Source organism: Aptenodytes forsteri, unplaced genomic scaffold, assembly GCF_000699145.1.
Source record: "Aptenodytes forsteri isolate BGI_AS27 unplaced genomic scaffold, ASM69914v1 Scaffold68, whole genome shotgun sequence".
NCBI classification, from domain to species: Eukaryota; Metazoa; Chordata; class Aves; order Sphenisciformes; family Spheniscidae; genus Aptenodytes; species Aptenodytes forsteri.
Window position 1 is genome coordinate 3443237 of NW_008795382.1, and position 8346 is coordinate 3451582.

The 8346-nt window shown below is 45.6% G+C and overlaps 2 protein-coding genes across 3 annotated transcripts in view; one reads left to right on the forward strand and one right to left on the reverse strand.

Moving 5' to 3' along the window:
* Nucleotides 1–233, reverse strand: part of WDR5 (WD repeat domain 5) — a 14526-nt gene extending 14293 nt beyond the window's left edge. Inside the window, exon 1 of the mRNA XM_009280638.2 lies at nt 173–233. The gene's annotated coding sequence lies outside the window, so the exon portion shown is untranslated. The remainder of the gene's footprint in view (nt 1–172) is intronic.
* Nucleotides 234–2039: 1806 nt separating this feature from the next.
* The window catches only part of BRD3 (bromodomain containing 3), a 44488-nt gene continuing 38181 nt past the window's right edge, over nt 2040–8346 (forward strand). The window contains exon 1 of one of the 2 annotated variants that reach the window (XM_019472438.1): nt 2040–2142. The gene's annotated coding sequence lies outside the window, so the exon portion shown is untranslated. The remainder of the gene's footprint in view (nt 2143–8346) is intronic. The other variant, XM_009280669.2, reaches the window with a different exon arrangement.

Below are 8346 nucleotides of genomic sequence, written 5' to 3' on the forward strand. Positions count from 1 at the left end.
GCTTGCGCGCGCGGGCGGCGCCTCAAAGGGGCAGGCGCCGCCTTAGCTTCGGCCTTTCTCCCGCCCTCCCCACTCCCGCTTTCCCGGGCTGAGCGGCAGCGGGCGGCGGTCCCGAGCTCCGTGTCGTGCTCTCCCTCCGCCACGGGTAAGGCCCCTGAGCCGCTGCCCTTACCCTGGGTGGCTCTGTGGGGAGCGGGCATCGAGGGCAGCAGCAGGCAGCGCCCTGCCCGGCCTGTGGTGCGGAGCGGGTCTCGTCAGGGCCCCATCCAGCCCTGCGTGGCATTCCCGTGCAGCGCAGATCAGGCTGGGCGCTGGCGGTCAGGTACGCAGCCGCTTAGCACGCGGGCAGGGCTCTGCCCCCATCTGTCGCAGCTGTTCCAAAACGGTTGAACCTGGCTGCAGCGGGGTGAGATGTCGTTGGGTCGTAACGGGCAGGCCGGCCCTGTTGGAAGCATACACCAGTACCACAGATAAAAACCGTTATGAAAAGGCCAAGCTAATTCACAAGGCAGTAACGTATACAATGCATGAGGCTGATGTATGAGCCATTTAACACCGTAATATTTGCTTGGGTGAGAGTATATCTGAGGCGGTTCTCAATGTACAAGGGCCCTGACTCAGAAAAGCGTTTAACTTTGATTCATTAAGGCCAAATGGCCAACTTAAGCGTATGTTTAAGCACTTTTCTGGAGAGCAATGTTTTTTTCTGAACCGCAACCCCAGACCACACAGAACACATTACAGTCTGCTTTCAGTTAAGAGGGAAGAAAAGGAGACACGTGTCATTTACTGGCCCTTTAACACAGGAAGATCTTTGGGCTCCAAAAATTCTAGTGGCAGTTGAGAAAGGAAAAAAAATCAGTGGTACAGTGAAGCCAAGGCCCTTCTTCTCCAGCCTGGAAAGCCGCAGCAGATGTCTGGAGAATTAACCCTGCCGTCTAAACTCAGGGAGGTAAAACACAGACAGCTACATGAGCTTGCACAGTCCCCAGAACAGTATTAGGAAACAAATCTAGTTAAGTTCCTGTTGCCGATTCTTCCAGATGGTTTTGGCTTAAAGTTTTCATTCTTTTAAAAAATAAATATGAAATAAAATGAGAGACCACAAATCTTATCAGCAGTATAATGCTATGTATGTATATAACTTTCCTGTGATAGGGGTAGGGTGTTTTTGTTTCTTTCATGTTGGAGCTAAAAGTTTGTATTTTGCCTCTCAGTGTCTGCTTTGGAAGTTTTTGCCTGAGATTTTTTTATATATATGTATAAAATACATATATATATGTATAAAAATCCTTATCTATACTGAATAATACCTCTCTGGAACCTGAAAACTGTAGCCTCGACCACAAATTAATCGTAATCCTAAACAACCCCTTAGCCTGTAAGTGTCCTGGATTTTTTTTAAAATAAGTTTAAAGTATGATAAACTCCATTTGGCAAAGTACTTGGTCGCACGCTAGATTGGGTTTTTGACAGCATGGCTGTCGCAGAAAAAGACAGCTCAGCAAGCAAGGGCTTTCCTTTGGGACTGCATAGCCTGAGTACCTGGGGGTTTGCACGGACGGCCCGTTGTCTTTGGATGCAATTTAACTTGCTGGTTATGAGTCATCTGGGAGGGTCTTTCTTGCTCCCCTGGCCATGCTGCCACAGCTGGGATCAGCAGGATGTGATCTGTCCAAATTCCTTCTCTGGAAAAGAGTGGGGCTTGGCAGGCTTCTCCCTCACAAAATTTTTCATTCCATTTGGTTCAAAATAGCCTGAACTTGGTGACCTGCCAAGTACACTGGAAAAGACACCTGTCTGAGGTTTTTTTGGGGGAGAGCAGCTTCCCATAATGATCAAAGGGAAAGAAAAGTCCATGAGTGGCTCAGATTACATGGAAGTGACTGCTTTCAGTGCTGCTGGGATCCCTTTTGGATGGCTTTAAAGGTGTCGGGAACAGAGCTGAGGCCATGGGTCCTGCTATGGCAAATGTATACAATTTTGTCACAGGTTCCACTGAGACCAGAACTGATCCAGCCCTGCCCATTTGATCCAAAGCACGTTAACGTTTGTGGAAGAGCTCCCACTAACTTCAGTACATGCTGGATCTGCTCTTTAGACCTGACTGCTGCAAACAAGCTCGTGCTTACATTTGCAATGGTGAGTAATAAGGCGCTAAGCTTACAAGCTGTGTAAACCCATGTTTATGTTTTGGCCCAATTAGCAATCTCAGGACTTTTATTTGCTTGGGCCTCTCAGCGGACAGAGGAAGCATGGAACAGACTTACTGTGGGTTACACACTGCTCAAGAAACAGAGGGAGGAAGAACTCACGAGAGACCTGCTGCATCTTTTAGGCTTTTAAAGAGCAGCTGATCTCTGACATATAGCTGTTTCTGTGTGGTTGCTAATATGCTGCTCTGTTTTCTTCTAAATCCCAGATACATCGCATTCATATGTTTCTTCTGGGATTTAAAAACAAACACTGAATCTTTTCCAGGCTGATATTTCTACCTCCCCCACTACAGTATGAACCTTGCTTGCATCACTGCCAACATTTGTTCATTTAAAACTAGGAAATCTTACCCCAGTGGAGAGCAGGTAGGATTTGATTCATTCTGCCCTGGGAGAGATGTGTACAAACACTTAGCCTTGGCACAGGGGGCCTATGGAAGTTGAAGAACTTCTTTCAGAGTAAGATCATTGAACACTGCATGTATCGAGCTCTATATTAGTAAAGACCTGTTAAGAAACAGTCCATGTTTTTGAAGAGAAGGTAGGACTTCACACAGGATTGGAGTCCAGCGATGTCCTACAGTGTATCATTCAAAGCAGATTCCCCCCAATGCAAGTCACCGCCAAGTTAATGCATAAAGGCTGCTGATTTGAGAGCCCCAGACTGAATCACAGACGGTCTGACTGCCAGACGTGATGACAGCCTGCCTCTCCCAGCCACTTCAACTGGAGCAGCAGGTTCTCAGCACTTCTGTGAATCGGGAGCTTCATTCCTGGCTGGTGCAAATGGTTGCAACTCCAATGAACGGACAGTTCAATATGATTAACTCATAGCCCTGAGATAGTTTTAGTGAAATCTGAATATATTTATTACTCATTGTAATTCAGAAATCAAGAGGTTTGAAAGTGTTACTATTTAGTCAGAGCATCTCTTTACCGTTCTCTCCAGTCTTTGTAAGAGGGCAAGAGGAAAAGTAAGAAAACACAGGAATCCATTAGGGCTTTAGCCAGCTGAAATCTAGAATGTTCTAGTATCTGTTAGTTTAAACTGCCAACTCAGTAGCACACGCTATTCACAAGCTTGCTTACCTGTGCAAACCACTGTGTTAACAGCAGGTGCTAGGTCTCTACATCACACTGAATGTGTAACAAAACCATTTAGAGGCAGCTAATTTCCAAAGAAACATATTTACTGTGGCCAAAGATATGTAGCCATACTGGCTGGGCAGTTTCTCTTCACTTCTCAAATTCTGTGGTCATGTCCCTTTCTTCTCTCCCACAATAGTTTAGGCCTTTGCTCTGCTTCTTTCCATACATATAAATCTTAGCCCACTGTATCCCAGCCTCCAGCTCCTCCAAGTAATGCTTCTTGCTACATCCTGATAAAAGACACCAAGGTCAGACAGGATATTTTGTGGGCTCTTCATTCCCTTCCTCTCCATTGCAGGGGAAGCCATTCATCTCTGTTTCTCTGGTTTGAGAACTGCCAATCTGGAAGGACATTATTTAAATCCACTCCAGACCCTCCATTGGATATTGGCTGTCTCCAGACCAGCATTTAGATCGTAATCAAAACTTGTATTTGCAGATGAACACTTACAAGATCCTTTGGGTCTTGGATAGCTCAATTCTTTCCTGCCTTCCCAACAATTGCCATAGTGCTGCACCTTTTGGGGCTTGTAGACATCCTGGCTCCTGGGTTCCCTGTTTGGGGGCTTGCTCACCCTTTTCCAGATGAAGAGTGAACACTGAAGAGACAAAGGTCCTACAGGCACTGACAAATTCCCGGCACTGAGTAGCCAGGGTGGCCTCACCGACTGGTGTGTCCAGGCTCTCAGAACTACAAAGTATGAGTCAGAAGAGCTGAGTCGCAGTTCTGGCTCTGCCCATGGTTCTCTGCATCATCATATTCCCTCTCAGCTCCCTCAGCTGAAAAACAGGGCTCATAATATTTCCTTACCTACAACAAGCTGTTAGGAGGATTATTGCCTTGTTGTGAATTCCATAGATGAAAGGTACTACAGAAGAACAAACTGCAATTATTGTTTCAAACCTCTGCCCTAGTCCTGTCATCCTTACCTTACTGAATAACACTTACTCAATTGAGGAAATCCTGCCATTACAGTGAAGAAAATCATTGGTAAAGATGACTCTCTGTTGCAATAAGAGCATTTATCCCCTTGTCTTCAACACCCTTCCCTGCCACTGGGATGATCGGAGTCATATAATCCCAGATATCTACTATACACTCTTAAGCAATCTTCTATTTGGGCACTATAATTTCTTTATCCCAAACATGACTGTTACTGAATAAATTCTCTTTTTGTAATGTATAATGACATCCACTCTAGAGATAGCAGCTGCTGGTAATAGGATCTGCTGTGAGTTCACTGATACGTGAGGTCTCTTGTAGCCCATGGTGGCTGATGGCTGACAACATGGTCAGAACAGCCAAATTTGCCTGCCTTGAGGCGTGTGGAGCTCGCATCAGCCTTTCATGTAAATGTACAGCGTGCCTACGGATGTGCCAGAGATGGAGGACAGAATGCATTGCCAATGCGGTATTCATACCCCTTCAGCAGCCTTCTCCACGTGTAATCCCTTGGTAATTCCGAAGTACAAATACTAACAAAGAGCTCCCTTGCAGCGGGGAACTATGGTTTTGATGGTGAATCGGGCACTGAATGGTGAAGTGAAGAATCAGAAGCTTACGGTTAGTACCTATAGCAAAGGTCAGAAAAATTGGTGCTCCACGTTAGTGTTCTCAGCAGTCCCTGATTGCTATTAAATACTGTTGGGTGCCATCATGCAAGGCACTGAGCGTGGCCAGTTCTCACAAAACTCATCGGTCCCACAGAGACAAGTATCTCCCTTTTCTGCTTCCATCCACCCTTGTTTTCAAAAGACTCAAGTCCTACCCTGGACACCAAGAGTAGAGAAGCAAAAAGTGTCGGTGTTTAGTAGCCCTGAAAACCACTCTGGTTTTGCACAAGTAAGTTTTTTCTTGTCAAAGCCTATGCACAAAGCTTCCTGGAAGGATGTACATACCACTGTGCATTAAGGGTTAAAAGTAGTGCAATGGCAAGGAATAAATACACTGCAGGTGTTAGTTAACAAGGTACTAATTGGGTAACTGGAGGTGCAACATAAGAGACCACAGAGGCTAATCAAAAGGCTTTGGGTGAATGTAGGATGCTCCTCTGAGCTTGAGGGGGGAGGAGGAAGTAAAAAGCTACTGTTGTGGTCTTGCATTTTATGGAAAAGCTGGAGTTAAGGTATCCCAGAACAGGCAGACTGTTACACCTTGTGTGTAAAACTAATATGACAAAATCAGTTCAAAAATTCATTTAACGATTGCAACTATCTTTTCCTCAGTCTAAGTGCTTTTACTTTGGGCAAGGTACCTTGTGCTTGTATCATTCTGATTTGATTTCACTGTACCTCCTATGGGGCTTATTCAAACTGAGTCAGCCTGTGCCTGTTTGGCTAAACTATTATCTAAACTCACTGCCTTGCATAAAGAAGGCTTTAAGAATCCCTAGAATATATTTGCTTTCCTATTCCCTTGGAGGATGCAGTTGGGTTCTTCAAGCACAAGTTTGCAGACCTACAGGTAGGTGTGTGAGTGACTTGTATGTTCCAGGTTGAAAGCTGATAGTGGTGAAATCTCTGGGGTCAGTTTCCCACGTGAATTGTTTTGCCTGCTCAGCCTGATGCATAATGAACGTAACAATTTGGGATGAAACTGTCTTACACCCATCCTGGGTGAGATAAGGAAATATAAGGTGTCATTGGAGACTGCTTTTGGGTTGCAGTTTTGTCACACCCTCCATCGCCAAGCTGCTCTTGAAAGTGGATTTGCAGTGAGGATCAAACTCACAAGTTTTTAACTTGTGCATATTCACTGTGAGGTGACTCTGCCCTGCCAGCTTGAAGGGCTTTATGCTCTTGCAGGGAGCCCCCCCAACTTCTCTTGTCTCTGCCCGTTTGCCTGTGCTCACCCATTTTGCTCGGCCCTCCTGTTGCGCGCTCTGCATGTTGCTGAGGTTGCTGAACACTTTGCATTATGAGCACCCCTCTTCAGTTGCTTATAACTCTGCCGAGTCTCACATTTCAGCCAACACGCTTTTTTGTTGCAGGAGTTTGTCTCAAACTAAAATATAAATACATTTAAAAATCAAACTTTCAGATTATGGTTCAGCTGAAAATGAGTCTTTAGAGTGAAAGGCGTACATTTTCCCAAGTGTTCATAATGAATGCTTAGCTGATTACTCCCTGCCTCCTCCCTTGGAAAGCTTTTCAGCCTGCCAACTTTTCCCAGCCCCTGTGCCTAGAGCAGCAGCAGTTTTCATTTAGGGGCTCTTTGGTCACGTTCATGATTTGGTGTCTGTGTATGTTATGGCATTCATAAATTTATACCCTGCTTATCCATGTGGATCGGGCATGTGCTGGAGCAGGACAGTGCGTTCAAAAGAACTGACCTGGTACTCTTCAGCTCTCATGGTTTGATACGCGTGTACTCTTTTAGAATTGCCTTGAAAATGGGAATACAGCAGAATGATGGTAAAAAGTGCCCTGCACTCAAAATCCAATCCTTCCCTATACCCCTGGTATCTGATATCCAGGACACTTTTAGGCAGGGCAGAGTTCAGGTTGTGTTTCAAAGGGATTTCCTCGCTCAGTCTGGCAACGTGGAACATACGATGACCAGACGCGGGGCAGGTTTAGTGAACGCCAGCTTGTGAAGTGGGGCTGTTCCCCTTAAGAAGACCCAGAATGTACCTTTTTCTTACTGCTTGCGTGCTCCGTGTTCCCGCAGAGGCCATGTGCTCTGGGTGCAGAGGGCACTGAAGTGGCTTTCGGGTACCTGATGGTCAAGTCAAAAAGGTCAGCTTGCAGGTACCTGTGGCAGAGGGAAGCCCAAGTCGCATGCTGACCAAGCGTGGGGTTTGGCTGTAGATGCAACTTCAAATGCTGTCTTACAGAGTAGGTATGTCCAAGAGCGGTACGGCTGTGAGCGGCTTTCTAGTTTCTGAATTCGCACGAGCCTTGAAGTTGAGTGCAAAAAAGCACTTTTTCTTGGGTTCGGTTAAGGCATGTGCACAACTTTGGTTTCACCCCGAGGCAGCCACAAGCCTGGCTAAGTGGAATTTTCCTAAGCATTTGTCCTCTTGCCTGTACAAAACCCAATCTCGCTGATTGTATCAGACCTCCTGAGAAATTTCAGTCCCGTTGGTCACGTTTTTCAAAAGCTAATCTTCTGGAAATAAGGTCTTCCAGTAAAACTGCCTTCACCTTATGGTTACAATAAACAGACTTATTAATTGGCGTCACCGCATGGCTGTCTGTAACAGGCAGCGTGGCAGCCTCTGCTGGCATATGTGTCCATAGAGAAATCCCGTAACTACTTCTTATTTTATGTTGGCGCTCAAATGTTTCCCCTGGACTCGTTTATTTTCCAACAGTTCTATTTTTTTTCTTCCTTTTTGTGCTGCAGCAGTTGAATCGTATTTGGGGTTATAACAGTATCTTTTTTTAACTTCTGTTTGCGTTTGTAGGTTTGCTTCAGAATATAGGCTGTGTTGGTCTGTTATTTGGAAGTGTTTGTAACAGTCCTCATGGTTGGTGATGCTCCTGTGGTGGGTGTGTTTGTAAAATTCATACTCCGTTTTTGTTGTATACATTAGGGTATTTTTCTTGTTGTTTCCAGCAGTTGACGATATTGTGAAATGCACTGACCAGTGCACAACTACATCAGGTTGTGGGTTTTCTTAATGGAATTTTTTTTTTTCTGCCACTTACTACTACAGCTTGCATTGGTGGCGTTCTATTTTTATTGCGGCTCGTATTTGTTGTTGCGTAATAAATGTGAGAGCACATTACCCAATGCAAACTGCGATTTTAAAAAAAAAAAAAAAAAAAAAAAAAAAAAAAAAAAAAAAAGAACGGGCAAGGCAGGCCCCGCAGTTGTGATTTAAAACTCGGTCTCCCGCAGCACGCGTGACCCTGCGTGGGTTTCAGCCGCGGAGCCGGAGGGGACCTGCACGTTTCCAGTCGCACTTTTAAGGGCTCTTGTTGTACCTTTAGAGCCCGAGAGGCGCGACGGCGGGCGGAGGGGGGGAGGCGGGGG